Source organism: Mixophyes fleayi, chromosome 4, assembly GCF_038048845.1.
Source record: "Mixophyes fleayi isolate aMixFle1 chromosome 4, aMixFle1.hap1, whole genome shotgun sequence".
Taxonomy (NCBI): Eukaryota; Metazoa; Chordata; class Amphibia; order Anura; family Limnodynastidae; genus Mixophyes; species Mixophyes fleayi.
Genome location: NC_134405.1, coordinates 321,917,975 through 321,939,813, shown reverse-complemented (window position 1 = coordinate 321,939,813; position 21,839 = coordinate 321,917,975). Strand labels below are relative to the sequence as shown.

General features: G+C 42.8%; 1 protein-coding gene across 1 annotated transcript in view; it reads left to right on the top strand.

Annotated features, from left to right (window-relative positions):
• Positions 1 to 270: 270 nt before the first annotated feature.
• Positions 271 to 21,839, top strand: part of CRACR2A (calcium release activated channel regulator 2A) — a 115,339-nt gene continuing 93,770 nt past the window's right edge. Inside the window, exon 1 of the mRNA XM_075210196.1 lies at positions 271 to 515. The gene's annotated coding sequence lies outside the window, so the exon portion shown is untranslated. The remainder of the gene's footprint in view (positions 516 to 21,839) is intronic.

Genomic DNA, 21,839 nt, shown 5'->3' with positions numbered 1-21,839 from the left:
CTTTGTGACTATGGTGTATAAAGTGCTGTCTTAACTTAAGCAGCATTTTTGACCTAAGTTCACTTTTGTGAATGTGGACCACAATCTAGAAACAAATAACATACTCATAAGAGAGGTCAGTAAGTTTGTTTCATGTAACACTTTTTTCTTTCAGTTAATGTAATGACAGAGTGTCACTGTATACATGAGTTAATTCTAAGCTGGGTTTCTTAAATCTCCAGGTCCCTCCCCAGGGTAGGACTGTCCTTACACTCTGATCTCACACTGCCTGTTGTACTGTACCTCCCACAAGTGTTCTGACAAGAGAGGAAACTCAGTGAGATCCTCTGGCTGCAGGTAAAGATCACAAATTCCTTCAGTGACTTTATGAGTGAAATCAGTCGTCCAAACACAGGAAACAAACTCTGACAGATGTGGACATGTGAACAGGTTCTCTTTACTGACTCTGGGTTTCCAAGGAGAGATGGGCACCTGGAGACGCTAAGCCCACCCTTCACTCGTTTCACTTTGTTAAAGTAAGTAGCAAGTGTTTGACAAATCGTGTTAATATACCTGTGTCTTTCCAGTGGTGCTGAATGATTGGTTGAGTTATACCCAGTCTGAGCTAAATGCAGACAGATGTTTAAGAAAGAAATCTCACCTGTTTGCTTTGGAGTAGTTTATAGTCACCAGAGACCTGACTATTATATGCATTGCCATAAATATATTATTTAAAAAGTGATGAAAGTAGATGTTCATTTTGCAAATCCTTCTGATATGGTTATATAGGGGTGTACATGTATGCATTTCTGTACTGTGCATGCATACCGCATTGTGTCCCTATGTACATATGTCAGACTTGCGGCCCCTTACCCCTGGGGAGGCAGAACGGGGGAGGGCAAGTGTAAGTTGAGTATAGTAAGCAACTGAAACACGCCCCCTGTAAACCCAACCTAATGAGACGCACCTCCAGCATATCTTTTGTGATTACCAGGGTCCTGATGTATTAGGTGATGATGACACTGACAGCACTAGCTACTCGCTTCTGATTGGCCGTTTGCATATTGACCTCTCCAGCTGATTGCGCATGGCAGCTATATTATGACAAGTTGTGTACATCTGTTTGGATATATTACTTGTCATTTCTCTTTAGACTGCTGCAGGAAAAAAAACGATTCCCATTCAATTTATCAAGGGGTAAACTACGAATGTGGGGGTGTTTGTATTTAATGCCATTTAATATAGTAAATGTGACTTCCTTAATGTGACTGTCACATACATTTATATTTTTTTTGTGTATTGTCGAGTTGCACACCTTTACGTCTGGAGAGGAGGGCACAAACAACCGTACATTACGGAAAGTTCACAAAATTGCGGCACAAATAGATAAGGTCAATTTCATTTGTGATTGTATTTAAATATATTTTAGATTGAAAATACAACATTTGCACTTATTAATAACTGTAAAGACAGTATTCTCTTTTGTGTGTATAACACTTCAATACATTGTATTATTATTGTGTTAGTTAAGTCACGGCATTCTTGTATTATTTTGCTGTTATTGCATACGCGGTGTACTGTAAATCAGTTTGGAGTTTTTGTTGTACTTCCTTTATAATTAGCCAGTTAGCTGGTAGTTATTTGTTGATATGTACATGGACGGTGGCTGGCTGGGCGGAAGGCATCTATTGGTCCCATAGTGGGCTACCTTGAGCTGGGTCCCTGGTCTATCTGCATTTTTATTTTCTTTAAAATCTTCCTAATAGGCTGCTGAGCTGAGTTTCACCCCCCAGGCTAAAGTTTGCCAGCCAGCCCCTGTACGTAGAGGTGCACGGCTTTTTAAAAAAACCTGATTTTCTGCTTGTAGAACCACTTCATTTAAAGGGACTGTGCTCTGAGAAAAACAGGTCTTGATAAACTAGTCATTAAGAGATCTCAGGATTTCTAAAGTAACAGAGATAGAAACAGGGAAAGTTCTTAATTGAGTGAAATCCCTTTAAACTGAATTATAATTTCTGTGGGGCTATACGACTACTTTGCATGTTATATGTTATCTTAGATTTATTGTATCTCGTTAACAACTTGCGGTTCAACTACTGCGTTTTAGATAGCTGATCCTGTTTTGTAATACAATGTATATTCTATCCTTTCTGAATTCACCGAAAGGAATAATAGTCAAATGTGTCAGTGGATTGTAATATCTATGTCTGAGTACAACATCACTTGTACGGTCTGTAGTAAATCTTATTCTATTAACAATCAGGGGCACAATTATAATATTCTAGAATCAAATTAATTGTATTTACTAGGCATGACAAGGTTAGCCAAAATTGTGTTAAATGTGTCTTTAAACTATTGAGTTTTTGAGCAAGAGTAGCTGAACTATATGTACCAGTATCGTCCAAGAATTACCCATAGTACACTGCCACCCACAATAAATAGCCACAATATAGTCTAGGGCTCAGTGGGGACCTGTCTGCCCCCCCCCCCTCCCTGATTACCGTAACCCATTTTTTAAATTTTAACTTGAGGGTCTACAGTCTGAGCACGGCTGGCGTTCTACAGGAAGGGGGGTGGGGGTGACCCTGGGGGCTTGGCTTTCTATCCTGAGTGTAATTTAGGCCCAGATTTGAATGATCCATGTCATTGATCTGATAAAAGCAAGAAGAGCGCACGGGCTATTTAGCGACATTGCGCAAACTGACGCCACGGATCTGCAAAGAAGTCATCATCATAATTTTATTTATATAGCGCCACTAATTCCACAGCGCTGTACAGAGGACATTTGTCATTCATGTCAGTCCCTGCCCTCTAAATTCCCCAACATACACACACACACACACACACACACACACACACACACTAAGGTCAATATTGATAGCAGCCAATTAACCTACCAGTATGTTTTTGGAGTTTGGGAGGAAACCAGAGCACTCGGAGGAAACCCACGCAAATACGGGGAGAACATATAAACTCCACACAGATAAGGCCATGGTCAGAAATCAAACTCATGACCCCAGCGCTGTGAGGCAGAGGTGCTAACCACTGAGCCACCGTGATAGTCATGCAGCTGAGATCTGCTATGGAGAACACACCTGTCAGCAGCAGCCCATCCCCATTAGTGCCATCTGCTTCTGTGGGACACAGAGCCAGCCACCACCAGTGTTTTTAGGGGTACCTGCCAGGCTGTGGGGGCACTTAGCTCTGCTGATAGCCCATAGGGAGCACCGGGTTCAGTGCGTGGCAGAGTAGGCACCTGACTGGCTCTATGGATGGCATATTGGGTGTACCTAGCTCATTTTGGGAGGTTCACCCCAAATGAGCTGGGTACACCCAGTATTCCATCCACATTGGCTGTACCTATAAAAAGGAGAGAATGTGTGTGTTGTTGAAACATTAACATACTTGCCAACTGGCTTCAGGGAGATCCCGGGGGAGGTGGATGTACGGGGGCGGGGCATGACAAATCAAATCATTTTGGGACGGTGGCGGGGCTAAGATGACGCGATATTTGCATCATTAAGCCCCGCCCCCCACCACTTATCTATTGCAGGGGCGAGAACCAGGAGGTTGCCCTGCTCTCTCGGGAGGTCTCCCAGAAATGCGGGAGCCTCCAGGACATTCCGGGAGAGTAGGCAACTATACTCTAAAGAAAAGCAGCTAATGAATCTCTGGAGACTGAAGTGTCTTTTACATTTCTGTCTCCATTACTGAAGTCATGTTGTCTTACCTGTCAGTCTTTAATGAAATCTTGTTCTCCATGAAAATGGCCACCTCCATAGGCATCAATAGATGGACATAGGACACAATTTCTGAACTGTGTCATCATGCCACAGATGGTGAAGCCAACCACGTCTTGTACTGGCTCAGCATCAGGGAGAATGCCAGACTTTTCAGGGAGTGAGGGAGGTCACCCCTATTTCAGGGAGTCTCCCTGACATTCAGGGAGAGTTGGCAACTGTGCGTTAAAGAAAAGCAGGTAATGAATCTCTAGAGACTGAAGTGTCTTTTACATTTCTGTCTCCATAACTGAAGCCATGTTGTCTACCTGTCAGTCTTTGATTAAATCTTGGGCTCCATGAAAATGGCCACCACCATAAGCATCAATACATGGACATAGGACACAATTTCTGAACTGTGTCATCATGCCACAGATGGTGAAGCCAACCACGTCTTGTACTGGCTCAGCATCAGGGAGAATGCCAGACTCTTCAGGGAGTGAGGGAGATCACCCCTATTTCAGGGAGTCTCCCTGACATTCAGGGAGAGTTGGCAATTATGTTTAAGAAACGGGTTGAACGTATATGATTATAAAACTGTTGGGCTGGAGTTTATCAGTCGTACATTCTAGTAAACAAGATCCTTAGGGAGAACTATCAATGGAAAAATGCTTCCAAAGAGATGAAGGAGTCTATAGCCCTGAGCGTCAAACAAGGAGGGGAAGCTGTTTATATGCTCTATAATCCATGATGCTTATTTCTCTCCTCTATATACACAGAGAAGCTCAGTGCAAATTACTGGAGGGTGTGTAGAAATAAATTGCACCAAGCTGAAAACGTCTTTAATCTAAGGACAACGCCAAAATGAATCTACTGCGTCATTTCAGATGTTTCCGTTCCGTCATGGTGAACCTTGAAGCACTGGATTTAATCATGACGTACTTTTCAATAAATATACCTCTTCAATAAACATCCACTTTAAAATTCCAGGGAATAGGAATAGATTGTAAGAAATGCATCCAAAGAGTCAGAAACAAGTGGGATTTAACTGTGCAGTTGGTCAATACTGAAAAACAGGTCCCCAAAACCCAAGACTGTCCCTGGAAAATAGGGACAGCTGGCAGCTATGCACAACACCTCAACACAATGCAACAACCTGCTCATCACTTCCACCTGCAGTTGTATCCCAGACAACACCCACACTTAAGCCACGCCCACTTATTAAATTCACACTCTCACTGCAATAACGCAATCTACAAACACACTCCATTGTCACCAATAATTATATACGGCCATGTCATGAAAAAAACATTAATCTGAACTGCTCCTCTTTGCTCACTATGCAAAGTAAAGAGTAACTGTAGAAAATGGAGTGTAGCCCAAAGCAACCGATCAGATTCTAAGGGGGAAATTCAATTGGGAGATTCCAGCCACGGACGTTGAGGAGACACCTCGCCCTATATTGAATTACCCGCTAAATGCCATTTTTCTAGAACAGTTTATCAGTTGCTTTGTGCATTCTAGTGAAACAAGAATGCACCATTGCTGTAGAGTATCTTTCATAAATATACACCATTAAAATGCTCAGTGTTAATACCTTGACACAACTTATAACCTTTATTGTTAAATTCTTATCTATACTTAACTAAAATAACCACACAGACACAGTATATATATTTGGTAAGGGGTCGCAGTTTATTAATGACATTTTTTGAACTGTCATGGCGGCGAGAGCAACGCAGTCAGCTAACAACTAATCTTGAAAACCAATACAGTTGTAAACCTCACTTACCACTGTTCCAAGACTTTACAAGTTCCAAGTCTTTACATTGGCCGGAGCTAAACTTGGCGTCAGCGCTACTGCCCCCCTCTGGACTCACAATCATGCGCCCGCTCCAGGCGCGCTAAGGGACCCTCCGCCCAAGAGGACCAAGAGTCGGGTTACTGCGAAAGGTTCAGCAACGTGCGGCCATTAAACGGTAGCACCTTCGATTAGTCACTGACTGCACCGCTCCCCCACCAAACTGCGCCTTGTATAAGAAAAAAGAATTAAACAACATATCAATACAACTGTTCAGGGTGGGAGGGGGGTATCCGCAGACCAGGAACCAAGAGAGGGCCAGCCCACTCCCCCAGTGTGATTTATCCCTTCACTAGCCCCTCCCCCTTTTAACTACGATTGGCTGGCAGTGATAACTATTTAACTCTTAAGGGCTCGTGTTGTCAACTATAACACGATATTTTAATTGCCCTCAGCTTAAGGCTTCACTTTAACTATTGTTTGCTAATGAGCACTTCCCATGTAGCAGAACCACAGGGTTTTGAATTTAGAAACTGCATTTTTTTGGCATATAGTCGCCTAGAATAGTTTAAATGTTAACGCTGCTCAGCTGAAAGTTATCCAAGAAGCTGATTGGAACAATCAGAGCAGCTGATCATAATCAGCTATTTATATAGGTTCACTAATTCCGCAGCGCTGTACAGAGAACTCATTCACATCAGTCCCTGCCCCATTGGAGCTTACAGTCTAAATTCTCTAACATACACAACCACAGACAGACACACAGACTAGGGTCAATTTTACAGCATCCAATTAACCTACTAGTATGTTTCTGGAGTGTGGGAGGAAACCAGAGCACCAGAAGGAATCCCACGCAAACATGGGGAGAACATACAAACTCCACACAGATAAGGCCATGGTCAGGAATCAAACTCATGACCCCAGCGCTGTGAGACAGAAGTGCTAACCACTAAGCCACTGTCTTGCCCAGCTGATCAGCCATTGACAACTTACCACTGAATAATGTTTCCTTCCCCACTAGTTCTGCTGGATAGTGGACGGGAGGGGATAATTTGCAAAAAAGAAATAAATATATTCATGACCATTTGCTCTTTATATCCCATCAACATTCTATGTTATATCTCAGTGTGTGGCTCCAGAACAAGCACAATGCTGAAATTGATGAGATCCTTAAAATAGAAAACATGACAGATTTGCTTTTCTTCTCCAAAAGCATAAAACCCCATGTTCTGTTGATAGCAATATTTTTCTGGGATAAATACATATTGTATATGAAGATTAAACAGCAGCCACATAGCAGCAGAGCTAGGAGTGAACCCATTCATCACAATGACAAGTGGTTTTGTTAAACGATAGTGCAAAACAGAATATAGACTACTGTAGAACACCGTACAACTAGGCTGCATGTTCCGATAGCCTAAAGTATGTCGGTATGCATCTATTTCCGACTTTATAGGAAATAAATCATCTGTAAAAGAAAAGACACAAAAATAAAAATAACATATAATTAGCCTATATTAAAGTAAACAGCGACATTGAAGTTTGTTTTTGTAAATTAAATATAATTATACTTTGCTGTTTATTGTATTAGAAAAAAGCTAACTGTTTTATTGCTTCCTATGTAGATTTTGTAATTATATTCATTATTAATTGAGTCTGCAAGTGACAATATGACAACGTAATTGGAGAGGCATCATAATATGACAGTGAGTGTAACTAAAACTATGTCAATTGTTCTAATGCAATAGAATGTTATGTTTAATACATTAAATTTGATGTAGCATTTGGAACAAATATTTTAATTATAGTTTTGATATAGTTGTCATGTTATAATTATAGTTATCATGGTGTTGACCCATGTTTTACATGGGTCAACAGTCTAGATTTTATTTAACCGAGGGTCAATGCCAATAATTCAGATTCAAGAGTATCTCGAGATATGTTGTGATTTGAATACGGGCAGAATTATGCTTTGCTCGGGGGAGGGCTGACAAATTTTAGCCCTGGGGGGCAAGACTCTGCTCAGCAGCCTATTTTAACGGAAAAAGAAAATGCAGGTGGCCCAGTGATCGAGCTCAAGGTAGCCCACTATGGGACCAGCCCTGGGGGTAGATGACCCCCAGACCAGTCTACCCCTGGCTCTGCTTAAACAGTACTTGCCGTATGTAGATCCAGAGAACAGACTGCAGTACATGCACATGTGGAAGTACCATAGAAGATCACATCACAAAAAATTTATTATAGTCTAAAATAAAATAACATCTGTTAACAGTATAATAACTTTTTTAATTTTTACATTTTTTAAAAAAAAATAAAAAATTAAAATGTATTTTTTTTTAAAAGTATTTGTTATACATTAAACAAAGATGCTTTCAATGCATGCCATACATAGAATTCTTTTATATAGTCTGTCTTAGTTGTATACAGTTGTTTAGTGATAGCTACTCACACCCACAAGTGTAATAAAGACTATGCCATGTCAGCATAGTTACCAACTTTTGAGATCTCCCCTCTTGGAGGGGAGATCTCGCTGCCGATACCTGGGGGCGTGGCCATGTGGGTCACGTTATTAGACGTGACCATTTTCACCCTTTTGCAGCAGGGGGTGGGGCCACAATGATGCATTCCATGTGACCAAACCAGGACCCTGTGCATCGCTACGGTAAGCCCCGATCCAATCCACTTCACTAATGAAGCGGGTACAATGTGGAGGTTGCCCTACTCTCCTGGGAGTCAGGGAGGTCTCCCAGAGATTTGGGATTCTCCCGGACACTCCGGGAGAGTAGGCAACTATGCTGGTCAGTCATCATGATCAGCCGGCATTTATATCTGCCCTGTAACGGGTGTAAAAGTTATGTCTGGGGAGACAAGCACAGGAATTGAATCTGATCTTACTGTACATGGCCTACGTTGGTCCGCCATTTCTCTCCCTTGTTCCGCCTCTTAAGTCGTAGGCAGCGGTAAGTGTTAGTTGCGCGCGTATATGAATTACCTGAAATTGCGCTCATTGCCGCATTGTCCTTTTCTTGCCATGTGCAGTGCGGAATCCTGCAAGAAACGCTACACAAACAGACTTATAGCTGAAAATGAATCAGGCCCAGAATATGCTGATGCATTGAACATTCCATTATGTAGAAATGCACCAATTTGACCTCCAAGTAATGGTGGAATTACTGCCGTTACAGGGGTTTCACCGGCTACTGGGCCCGAAGATGAGCAGGTGCTTGTTAGCAATAGTGGTAGTTTTGCTGCAATCTGCACTTATAAAAGCAGCCAAATATCTCGTAAGAACACACTTTTGGTATAGCAATAAACGTTAGTTTCTTTATACAATTAGGCTGGTGATGGGCAACTTGGCACAGATTGAGGGCGGCACTTGTGGCCCTCCATCCATCAAAAGGGCCACACAGAGGAAGGAAGGAGAGTACAGTGCATTTGTGGTCACATGACGCGGAAGTTGGCTGTCCTCAGTTCTGATAAGATTGGGAGCAGCTGGTTGGGGGGTGCGAGGGGAGGTGCAGGTGAAGTCTCGGCGAGCCGTCTGTTGTCCACCACTGATGTAGGAGTATATTTGTGGAGGTCCATGGATAAATGCATGTTTTCCTATGTACATCTTACCCATACTTACCTACTTTCTTCAGCTCCCTTCCGGGAGCCAGCCAGTGGAGGGGGGCGTGAAGGGGCGGGGTGGCCGAAATCGCGTCATTTCGGCCCCGCCCCCTGTGACGTCATGACGCAAATTGCGTCATTTGACAGCGGGGGCGGGGCCAAACGCCGCGATTCACCGGGAATCGCGGCGTTTGGGATCTAATTCTGCCCACTTCACTAGGAAGTGGGGCACTTCCTAGTGAAGTGGGCAGAATTCGGGAGATTGCCACACTCGCCCGGGAGTCCGGGAGACTCTCACAAAATGCGGGAGTCTCCCGGACATTCCGGGAGAGTTGGCAAGTATGATCTTACCCTGTGTAAGCCAAATAAAATGTTTTTATTCCAATACACTATCAAAAAAAGTCATATCCATTCTATAAAGAATAATATAACATTTACTTAGATACATCAAACATTTAAAAAGTCATTCCCCGTTTAACCAACCTATAGTTAATGTGTGAAGTGTGTTTACACATCCTGTTGTGACTACTCTGGAAATGTTTGGAAAATAATATAAAGTTTCTCTTTAAATCAACTGTATGATATGCGATATAAAAATGGGTGGACTGATATTTGCTTTGCAGTTATATAAAAAAAAAGAGTAGGTCAATATTGACTGTAATTCATTTGCTTATTTGTACAAAGCCAGCTCTTACTTCCCAGGAGCTATCATTAGGAAAATACCTGAGCTGGTTATGGACTCCTGCAACCTATTTCCTGGGACTTTGCTATATTATTTAATGTAAAAAGCCTGTGATTGGCAGAAAGAGCAGATATATGCAATATTTAATGCATTTACTTGTAATAGCTGATACTTTCCCTCTAATAAGTACCTGTCTAATTTATTTTCCTAATGAAATAATTATTTTTACCTATCTGTTACGGATTCATGATATGTTCTAGGACAAAACACAAATGACACATTCCCTGAGAATGTCATGCACATATATTTATTTTACAGTTCTTTTAGCAATTAAAAAAAATATGCTATATTTTATTCAATAAAAAAATAATGTTACACTCCCAGGTAGATGGAAAATCACCCACAGCGGGAAGGGCGGGGAGGGCGGAACGTGGCAAGTTACGCCATCCTATCAACCAATCAGATTTCATTTTTGTAATGCAGTTTAGAAATTCAAAGCACGCCTGTGATTGGTTGCTATAAGCTACATCATATTTGTGCACATACTAATATCTACCTATTACATACTTGCCACCATTGGCAATTTGGTTTCTGGGAGGGCTGGGGGGCAGGAGGGCGTGTGGGGGCGGGGCTCTGACAATCGCATCACTGGCCCTGCCCCCTAACCTGTCATCACCATTTTTGGCCCATACCAATAGAGAGTGGGGCCATGATGACTCGTGCATCGCGTCACTAAGACTGTTAGGTCTTGTAAATCCCTCCTCCAGCACTGTTCACACTGTGACTGCCGGACCTTCTTTTTTGGGGTACTACATAAATATCAGCTATGAAGAACAACGTCTATCTCTTCCCTGGTAAAGTTGCCCATGTTATTAACATATGCTAACATCGTGAAACGGAGCCCTGGGAGATATCGGATGGGGGGCGTGGTGAGAGGGTGGAAGGGGGTGGGGCATGGTCAATAGCATTAATTGGCCCCACCCCCGCGACATAATTTATATTTTGTTGCCGGGGGTGGGGCCAAAATACCGCGGTTCACCACAAATCGCCTCATTGAGGCTCCAATCCTGCCCACTTCACTAGGAAGTCAGCAGGATGCGGGAGTATTGCCTGCTCTCCCAGCTATCTCAAGAACTACCCTGATTTCGGGAGTCTCCCGGACATTCCGGGAGAGTTGGCAAGTATGGTTAGTAATCAAAACAGTGCTCGTAAGGGAATTTATTAAAAGTAGGGGTGGCATTCTAGGGCTCTGTCCTACCCAGGGCCATGTTTCTCCCACGGGTGGGAGCTTGGGGGGAAGGGAGAATGCTAATGCGCAGCCTTTAGAGCGCTAGGCAGCCTCTGGGGACATGGCCACACCCCCGTTATGACATGGCCACGCCCCTTGTCCTGTTGTTGGGACAAATGTTGGGAGGGATGCATTAGGGCTTCCGCTGTTCTGAATATGGGTGGGTCCCTGTCTGTTTGGGCTTCATTCCCAGAAGAGTAGAGCGTGGTCTAGGGATAGAAACGCATGGCTGAGCCCCCTGAAAGATTTGTATACGAGGCCCAGTGACAGAATTTTCCACCCCTATGTAAACATATACAGTATGTGTATATAAAGTAGCCAGGTGACGACCATTCATTTCACTCTCCGTATAGTGTGTAATATTACCTCAGAATACAGCTTACAGCTATCTGTTACATAGTTTGCTTTGTATTTGAAGTATGAGAAAGAGCCCTTTGAGGCACCCATTCATACACTTCTTACAAACTTACACCTACAGACAAATGCTTTATGCAAATGATAAAACATGACAGAAGAGATTATTTCTTTCACAGTCAGAGCTGTTTTACAACAACATTGCAAGTGACAAGGGGAATCTGGCAAATCTTGTTCATGCAGTACCCTGGGGGCTTACAAGTCTAAGAAATCCACATTTGCTCAGAGAGTTATAACTGGAGATGTGGGGTCGTTTGTCACAAGCTGCCACCTCACAAAGAGAGATAATTCTAATGTAAACCATTCAGTGTCATTCACACGCTGCACCGCCCGGAGAGACGCGGGCGAAGCCCTTGTAATGATACAGAATCACGCTGGATAACAATGGTAGTTGTGGAAGCCGGTAACAGTAGCTGCCCCAGGCATAGGGGCACATTAGGTTTGTCACCCTGCCCCTGGACCACTTTCAGTTAGGCAGATTATATATATATATATATATATATATATATATATATGTGTGTGTGTGTGAAGCATAATATGTCAGAAACTGCACAATCAAAACCAAAATACAGATGCAGGCATAAAAATTGTGCACTGAGACCATATTTATACATAGTACATAGTTACAGCATACATGCTAGCTCTCCCTGAATGTCAGTGAGACTCCCTGAAATAGGGGTGATCTCCCTCACTCCCTGAAGAGTCTGGCATTCTCACTCTCTGTCGTCTGTGTGTGTTAGGGAATTTAGACTGTAAGCTCCAATGGGGCAGGGACTGATGTGAATGAGTTCTCTGTACAGCGCTGCGGAATCAGTGGCGCTATATAAATAAATGGTGATGATGATGATGATGATTCTCCCTGATGCTGAGCCAGTACAAGACGTGGTCGGCTTCGCCATCTGTGGCATGATGACACAGTTCAGAAATTGTGTCCTATGTCCATGTATTGATGCCTATGGAGGTGGCCATTTTCATGGAGACCAAGATTTAATTAAAGACTGACTGGTAAGAACACATGACTTCAGTAATGGAGACAGAAATGTAAAAGTTGTCTACTCCCCCGGAATGTCCGGGAGACTCCCGCATTTCAGGCAGACCACCTGGGCTCCCGTGAGAACAGGGCAACCTCCCGGTTCTCGTCCTCGCAATAGATAAGTGGCGGGGCTTAATGACGCAAATATGGCGTAATCTTAGCCCCGCCCCCTGCTGTAATTGGCCAAAATTGTGACATTCATTTAGAGTCTGGGGCCAAAATGATGCGATTCGTCAAGCCCCGTCCCTGCACGTCCACCTCCCCGGGATCTCCCTGAAGCCAACGAGGAAAAGTTGACAAGTATGAGTTACAGACAGATATATGATAAACTCTGTAGTAATTTAAACTCTATAATATTTTGTGTCATCGCGTTGTGAGGGCAGGGCACCCCGCCCGTCCTCCATCCTCACTCTTCACCTACCCTCCACGACCTCCCAGAGGGGAAAAAAAAAGTTTGCAAGTATGTCATATATTTATTAGAGATGTGCGCTGACCCCAGTGTTTTGGTTTTGAATCTGGTTTTGCACAAAAAATCACGAAAGGTTTTGGTTTTGGATCTGATTTTAATTAAAAATTGTGAAGAAATAGGTAAAATGCTGGGATTTTGAACTGTTTTTGCTCCTATAATTTTATTTCTAATGAACTCTCCACAACTGTCCAAATTTTTACTAATTTTGGCCAAAGTCTGCAGCGACCTGGCTGGTTAAAATTAGTGACAGAGTAGCGTCAAAAATATTCAATTTAAAAATCTCAGTTTACTAACAGATACAATCACCATGTCTACTTTAATTTTCTTTTAATTCAATTCCATATCTAACATTATAAGACAACCACATAGAACAACTGGAAAGACAGATATTAAAATAAACATGTAGTTACCTGACTTCTTATGCAATCCCAGAGTGTCTTAAATTGCAGATTCAACAAAAGGTGATAATCTGCATATCATATCATTGCAAAATATATGAGGCAATGACTCCTTTGTATTCTCTATGAGGCACTCCAAACAATATGCATCTCACCCTGGAACGCATCACCAGAAGTGCCAAAGACAGGAGTAGACAAACGGGTTTTCACTATAACAGCCAAACACAGCGACTACTGGGTGAGTCACTGGGACACCTGCCTAGCGGGTGTGTATTCCCTATGGGTACCTAAGATATGTACCAATAATGCACCTCCAGACGGTCCAGACCGCCTAAAGGCCAAGTGTTCGCTCTACATAGACGACGTCCCTGTCTTCTGCACTGATCAGCGTTCGGTGGCAGCACTCGTCCAGACCTGCGAGAACTTCAGCCAAGCTTCACGGGCAAAGGTCAACTGCGGGAAGTCAGGGGCGATGCTGTTTGGTCAGTGGCACCTGTCATCCCCCCGCTGCATTCCCCTTCACAATCAAGCCGGACTTCATTAAAATCCTTGGAGTTTGGTTTGGTGGAGAGGAGGGGGCCCTGAAGTACTGGGAAAAAAGACTGGCGACAGTCAGACAGAAAGTTGGACTGTGGAGCCTCAGAGACCTTACCATCGAAGGGAAAGCACTGGTGCTGCGCAACGAGATCCTTCCCATTCTGCAGTACACGGCCCAAGCTTGGCCACCTCTTGCTGCCGCCTGTAAGACCATCACGAAGACAGTCTTTCACTTCATCTGGGGCTCTAAAATGGACAGAGTGAAGCGGTCAGTGATGTACAAGGAGCCCCACAAAGGTGGGAAAGGGATCCCCGATATCCCCACCATTGTGCGGGCCTTCTTTGTTTGCAACTGTATCCACAGGACACTCCTTGAAAAGAACATTTGCTCTGCTGGGAAGTCCATGTCTCGCTTTTTCCTTCTGCCTCTTTGGAGGAACCTTGGTTGGGACAAGTGGGACAGGTCCTTCCCCTACAACTGGACTCCCTCTTGGTTTTACCTGGATGTTGGACAATTTGTGAGGGAGCACCATCTGGAGGGACTTAAACCAGACTTGTGGAAGCCAAAAACTATCCACAAGCTCATCAGAGCAAAGGACGTTATGGAGTCTGTTCCAGGGCTCCCTGTGGCTACGGCCAAACACGTTTGGGAGAATGTGGCCTCTAAGAGGTAGACTAATAGGCATAAGGACATTGCATGGATGGCTATACAGGGGGGTCTGCCTCTCAGGACATTCATGCACTCCCGGAACCTGTGCAGATATGTTCACTGCCCCTTTTGTATCACCAGAAGGGAGACTGCTCAGCATATCTTTTTGGACTGCCCCACTGCACAGGCATTGTTGGATGCCCTGGAACAAGAACTAAGGACAATGTGCCCAGGACTTGCCTTTCATACCATTCGGTATTTTATGGATTATTTCCTGGGACCCGCACCATTGAGGCCTGTCGCCTTATGAACTGTTTTAAGAATTCTATGTGGCTTGCCAGTAATCGCCTCATCTTGAAGCGGGAGACAATGACCATCCAGGACTGTCGCAGGCTGATCCACAGCCTGCTAAGAGACTATAACACTCTTGACAGTCCTGAGGAAGATGAAGACGACGATTGATTGTAATTGATTGTTGTTTTCCTCTTCTCCTTCTCCCCATTGTGTCTATTTATCAATAAAATATTTGGTTTGTGCTTCCTCTCCCTTACCCCCTCCAACCCGCTCCCCTATCACAGCTTATTATTATTATTATTATTATTAATATTTATTTATAAGGCGCCACAAGGCATCCGCAGCGCCGTACAGAGACAAACAAAATCACAATACAATGGGAGACAGCACAGTACAGTAAACACAGCAACTCAGTACGCTCAATGCACAGCTAGAGAGGGCGGGGAAGGGGGAGGGAGGATCCGCAAACGACGGGGCCCAAGAAGGAGGGCGCGGAAGACAGGGAAGCTTGAAGTATTATTGAATGTTATGTCTATTTATGCACCCTTCCCTTTGTGTCTGTCCTCAATAAAAAAAATTTGCTCGTGACTCCACCACCCTACCCCTGTCACCTACCTCCCCCCGACATCCAATGTATTTTTATTGCAATGTGATATTGGTTAAAGTTTGAATGGTTAGTGCAGTACTTGATGTATATAGTGTAGGATGTTATGTCTTGTACTTTATGCCCTGTATTGTACTAATATGTATGCATGATCATGTCTTACGGTGTACTGTGTACACTTGAATGAAACGTATGACCTGTGTTTTTTGTACTTTATACAAAATAAAGCTACTTTTTCAATCAAAAATAACGCACCTCCATTATTCAATGCACACTCCGGCGGTATGCCTCCAGCTTGGAACGCATTAACCGGAAGAGCGATGATGCACTTCCTGTACAGCAAGGATTTTGGTTCCATATTTTCCTGGAAATTATGTTTTTGCCTTGTTTTCAGAGCTGATTTTGGCGCAAAGAATCGAGTCGTGTTTTGTATCTACTCGGAAACCCCAAATCTCAGATCTATCGGATTTCTCCAAATCCGAACCGCTCCTCTCTAATATTTATATTTAACATAAATATAACATTTATCCAGCTATAATGGCCAAAGCTACAACATTCCTGGGTCTTCTTAATGTAGCAAATAAGTGTAGTTTATTCTAAAGTTTCGGGCCTCTTAGGACCCTTTATCAAGGATTACAACATACACAACTTTGCCTCTTATATGTCCTTATATTATACTTGACAACCTTTTCTCTTTGGCCTCAGGGAGGTGGGCATGCGGGGGCGAGGCTTGAAGAATCACATAATTTTGGCATCGCCCCCTAAACGCAGCAGGGAGCAGGGCTAGGATGATGCGATATTTGCATCATTAAGCTCCGCCCCTGCCACTTATCTATTGCGGGGGGTGAGAGCTGGGAGGTTGCCCTGCTCTCCCGGGAGGTCACCCAGAAATGCGGGAGAGTAGGCAACTATGCGTTAAAGAAAAGCAGCTAATGAATCTCTAGAGACTGAAGTGTCTTTTACATTTCTGTCTCCATTACTGAAGTTATGTTGTCTTACCTGTCAGTCTTTGATTAAATCTTGGTCTCCATGAAAATGGCCACCTCCATAGGCATCAATACATGGACATAGGACACAATTTCTGAACTGTGTCATCATCCCACAGATGGCGAAGCCAACCACGTCTTGTACTGGCTCAGCATCAGGGAGAATGCCAGACTCTTCAGGGAGTGAGGGAGATCACCCCTATTTCAGGGCGTCTCCCTGACATTCATGAGAGTTGGCAAGTATGTCCTGTATATTCCACCATCAATCAGGCACCAAAGATGAATTGATGTGCACCAAAGTTCACGGAGAGGGATCAAACCATTGCCATAGTGATTATTAAGGGATGTATTAATAGCTATGTAGAAGGCTAACAATAGAAAAAGCGCTAGATAGATCACGTGGATGTGTAACACCTTTATTAATTTAATAATCACACTTACACCAGATGAATAGGAAGAGATTCATCAATGAATCAAAGGGTCAGCTGACCAGAACCTTGTGTCCTCTGATTCTGGATTACTCCTCCCACCGCCAATATGGAGGCACTTCTGCTAAGCAGCTGGTGTTTTACATAAAATCTTTCCTTAAGACATCAATAAATCAGTTATGACATAATGATAGCAAATGACTTGAAGCTGGCATCTATTGCTAAACTCATCTAATAGTAATAAATTAGAACAAAGTCCAATAAAACAAAATAAAACTTTTTTTTTCCACACATATCATGTAAATACACAGCAACGTTATAAAAGGAAATAACTGTAATATTATTACTAAAACAATCCATACAACATCTTACATTTTTTTTTAAAATACTTCTCCCAAAAAAACCAAACAATTAAACCCCACAGGTATAAAAGTAATTAAAGCATAAATCCACTATAAGAAGTGCTCATTCATTGAAGTGCTAACATCGATTGATTCCCGTGCCTGGCGTGGCGGCACAAAGCGGGTTAAATTTCCAGAATCTGAAGTGCAGCAGATAGACTCTGTGTTGCTGACCCCCCTCCCCCCTTCTCTTCCAGACTACTGGGACTATCAATCATAGTGACTGTTACACAACCTAAGTATTACTACAAAATATCATGAATGCTAAAAATGTGAAATAATAAAAAAGCAATAATCAAACTGATGAACACTGAAACAAAAATGCAAAATATGATTAAATCACATTATTGACAGAGACAGATCTCAGCATGTGCCGCATTGGAAGTCTAATAACTTAAACCAAGAGCGATAAAACATTACATATTCAATATATGCAAAACAATGTAATAATGTCACGAGTAGAACAATATAGATTCAAGTAGACAGAATAACCCTGTCTAAGCTTGGAGGTAGGCTCAAATTTCTAATGGACTTTCTAACCAGCGTAAGCTGAGTTCTTTATCACATCATAGGTGTCCATAGCATCCACATTATTAACCACAAATTCATTCAGTAAATCTCAATCACATATAACCCACATAAATAGACAAGTAATGCAGAAGGTCACGCTATTTATAGCCATACAGAATGAGTGAGAATGAACTAACAGAAGCCGTATTACTGACCGAACATTCCTCTGCCGCTCACAGGTCTACGTCATGAACCAATCAAAATTGTTTAAAATAGACTGATCTGTTACCAAAATACAATTCTCTACCAGCCACAGCCTCTACTGTCTAATACAATTGTAAATAATTCAATGAGATATTTAACTTTCATAATATAGCTGCAAGAGTCTTCGTAGGCACCTTTTGGGATGTGTGTCTTTTGCACATCCACAAGCCTGGTGCAAGTTTGTGTGCGATGTGTGTGCCTTCCACCCTAGAATCCATAAGCGGCACCAGTGCTACACAGCCTGAACTGGTTTCCACCAAAACGGGGGCATCGAGCATGGGTTTCCCGGCTAACATGAACCAGCATCAAGATACAGCAGTCATCATGACCAACTTCAGGAGCTGCTGGTGATGACTGTCGCTTCTTTGCTCCAGGTCCATCTATACGACAGACAATAGTTGATAATAATCTTCGCTGTGGGTGTTTCTGTGCACTCTGTTTTTGGCTGGACTCATTTTTAGCTACATTGATTAAAATTATTGCGGTAAAAGTGTGCAGACAGAAATGTGCATACACATTCTCTTTACATGAAGCCCCACGTCTCCAACAGATATATTTATTGTGGCCGGTAGACGAATGAGCGAGGTTCCACTAATTTCTTTTGGAAGTTGATTTGAAACGGAACAAAATCAGCAGAATTCAGAAGAAGAATTATTTAGTAACTCTCTATTTGTCCGATGTTTATTATTTGATAATATGTTTTTCGGGACTAAAGAGTTTTACTGACTTTTATACAATCACAAGATAGATACTTTTCCATCTATTGCGGTGCCTGGAGTAGAAGCAGAAAACCTTTCTGACCTTAGGTTTAAAGTGTTGTGCAGTTTTGGATGACTTCTGCAATTTTGCCAGGTCCCCTAAATGTAGTCATTTGTTGGGCTCCACACTCTTGGGCCTCTTACAGTATCCTGCATTTAGCTCCTGCTCGGCAGGGTCAGCAAGAATAGGAGAGAACTGTCAGTCAACTAGTTATGTCAGGGGCATTTAATAGTATGTGGTATGTGAATAGACTGGCCACCGTTCCTGTTCAATTATCTGCCTATAGGAGAGGCAGTGGCTGAACTACCATTGGTGCAGCAGGTACGGTACACCGGGGCCCATGGAGGTAGTGGGGCCCGCTGCACGGGGAGCTAGCGAGCTGTGGGCCCACGGTTCCCTCATCTCTGCTTCCCTGCATCGGAGCCCACAGCTCTCTAGTCCCGCCTCTGAGGGGCCCAGAGTTTGCTAGTTCCGCCTCTGTGGAGAGGCCTACACAGCGAAGAGTAAATCTCCTACCTAATTTACCCATCAGAGCCCTCCTCTGCGATTGGTTCACGCGGCTGGAAAGGAACCAAATGTATATGTTATAGGGGAGTTTGTTCCAAAAAAATTCAAGTAAAAAAGATAGTTTTCTGGCTAAATTATAGGGGTTCTAAAAAACTGTTAATTGAAGCAGAATTTTAATTACAATTCAGTTGAACTATACCCAATGCGCTCATATGTTTCATTCTCCATGAACAATATTTTAATTTATGTCCAAATTTTTCTTTAGCATGCGTGTACTTTATTTGGCTCAGGGATATACACTGAGCTTGATATGAGCGTTGGTTCTGGTTCATTTTGCTAGTATGCCTGTGTAAGCCATACTTGCCTGTTCTCCTGGAATTCCCGGGAGACTCCCGAATTTTGGGGAGTCCTCACGGACTCCCGGAAGAGTAGGTATTTGCCGAAATTCATGGCATTGAACGGAGGGGTTGGGGCTTAATCACAACATTAAGCATCCTCCCCCTCCATTCAATGCTATGGTGACGCGACAATGTTACCCACCCTCCTAACGTCCCTAGGTTACCCTATTACCACCCTTTACGTAATTCACACAAGACAAAAACCCTCTGACCCCCTGTGTTACTGGATCATATAGCCCACAAGTCATTTTCTACCTTGGCAATCTGGCTGAACCAATATGCAATATGTAGCACTTACCTAATGTGTCAAACTCCCATCGTCCTATAGATTGTAAGCTTGTGAGCAAGACCTTCTTACCTCTCTGTCCGTCTGTATTACCCAGTTTTGTTTTATTATTGTTTTTGTTCCCAGTACTACTGAATCTGCTGGCACCATATAAATAAATGTCGTTGATGATGTTGATGATATATTCAATGGGAATTCATTGCAAAATTTCCAATTTGGACTTTTTAAGGCCATGCCCCCAGCTTTCCTAGGCCACTCCCTGATCTGCCTAAATCACGCCTCCAAATGTTTGGCCATTACCCAAATAGCAAAACAAAAACATTGTTTGTTGCATAAATTGTAAATGTTCTATAAAAATGTTTGGTTTTATGTAATACTGAATCGCAGCACTATATTCTATCAGCAAAGTACTGGTGATCCCCAGGGAAACCATGTTCCAAGTATAATTATTGTTCAATAATTTTTAATCCCCCATATGCAGTTTCAAAATGTGTCAAGGGTACAAAGTTAGTGGTTGCTTCTGTTGTGGGTAGGGAATTGGGGAAGCAGATAAGACTTTTGTGAACTAAATCATTAATGTGAAGAATCTGCCAAAGGTTCTTATATTATCACAGTTAATAGGGATCAATTTAGAAACACGATAAATGTGACAGATACGCATTACAAAGAAACAAACCGTGAATATTTGCTTAAGTATGATAATAATCAATGAACAGTGAAAGAATCCGGGAATGTTTCATAAATGGATTGTGTATACTAGGTGAATATTTAAATAAGTAAAACAAATAGCTCGCAGACATTGCTGCACTTGGGACACTGCAAGTGGAAAGATTATACAGATGAAGGGACTGCATTAGGCTGGGCACACGCTACAGGGTTTTCAGCTAATTATCGGGCCAATCACCCAATAAACGAGGCCTGAAATTAGTGTGTACACTGCAATGATGAGCGGTTACGGCTTCAAATCATATTGTATCGTGTCATTTGATTTTTAAACTGAATTAAAAATGTTGTTCAACGATGGAACAACGTCGTTCTAATTCATACTTGCCTGCTCTCCCGGAATGTCCGGGAGACTCACGAAATTCGAGTCGGTCTCACGGACTCCTGGGAGAGCAGGCAAGTCTCCCACATCCCGCAACTGACTAGCCTTAAAGACGTGATTTGCAGTGAATCGTTTCATTTTGGCCCCGCCCCCCGCGACAACACAGCAATTTTGTTGCGTGGGGCAGGACCAAAATGGCGCGTTTGGCTGTGCCCCGCCCCCTCTCGCCCTCTAGTCACTCACCTCTCCCAAACTACACTTGCCGAAAGTAGGCAAGTATGTTCTAGTTCTGTAGTGTGTATGTATTCTTTTCAGCCGTTGGTTATGACAGATGAAGAGCACAGATCTGAATGTAAATCATGTAAAACGTGTATAGTGTGTACACATGGATCGGCTGCTGATCGGGACTTCTGTAGTGTGTACCCAGCCTTATACATCCTCACACCAAATGCTGGACATTACACTACATAACCTAAAACCTAGGGACTAGATTTGCTAAACTGCGGGTTTGAAAAAGTGGAGATGTTGCCTATAGCAACCAATCAGATTCTAGCTGTCATTTAGTGACAGCTAGAATCTGATTGGTTGCTATAGGCAACATCTCCACTATTTCAAACCCGCAGTTTAGTAAATATACCCCTAAGTCTCAATGTTTAGTGCTTGGTCTGTTTCCTTATATTAAAAACAAACTTCCAAAGTTTTGCTGGCCGGCTTTTGGATTAATTAAAACAGTGAATTCTTGACGTTTTTATTCCTCTGTGTTTTGTTAGCAAATTCTA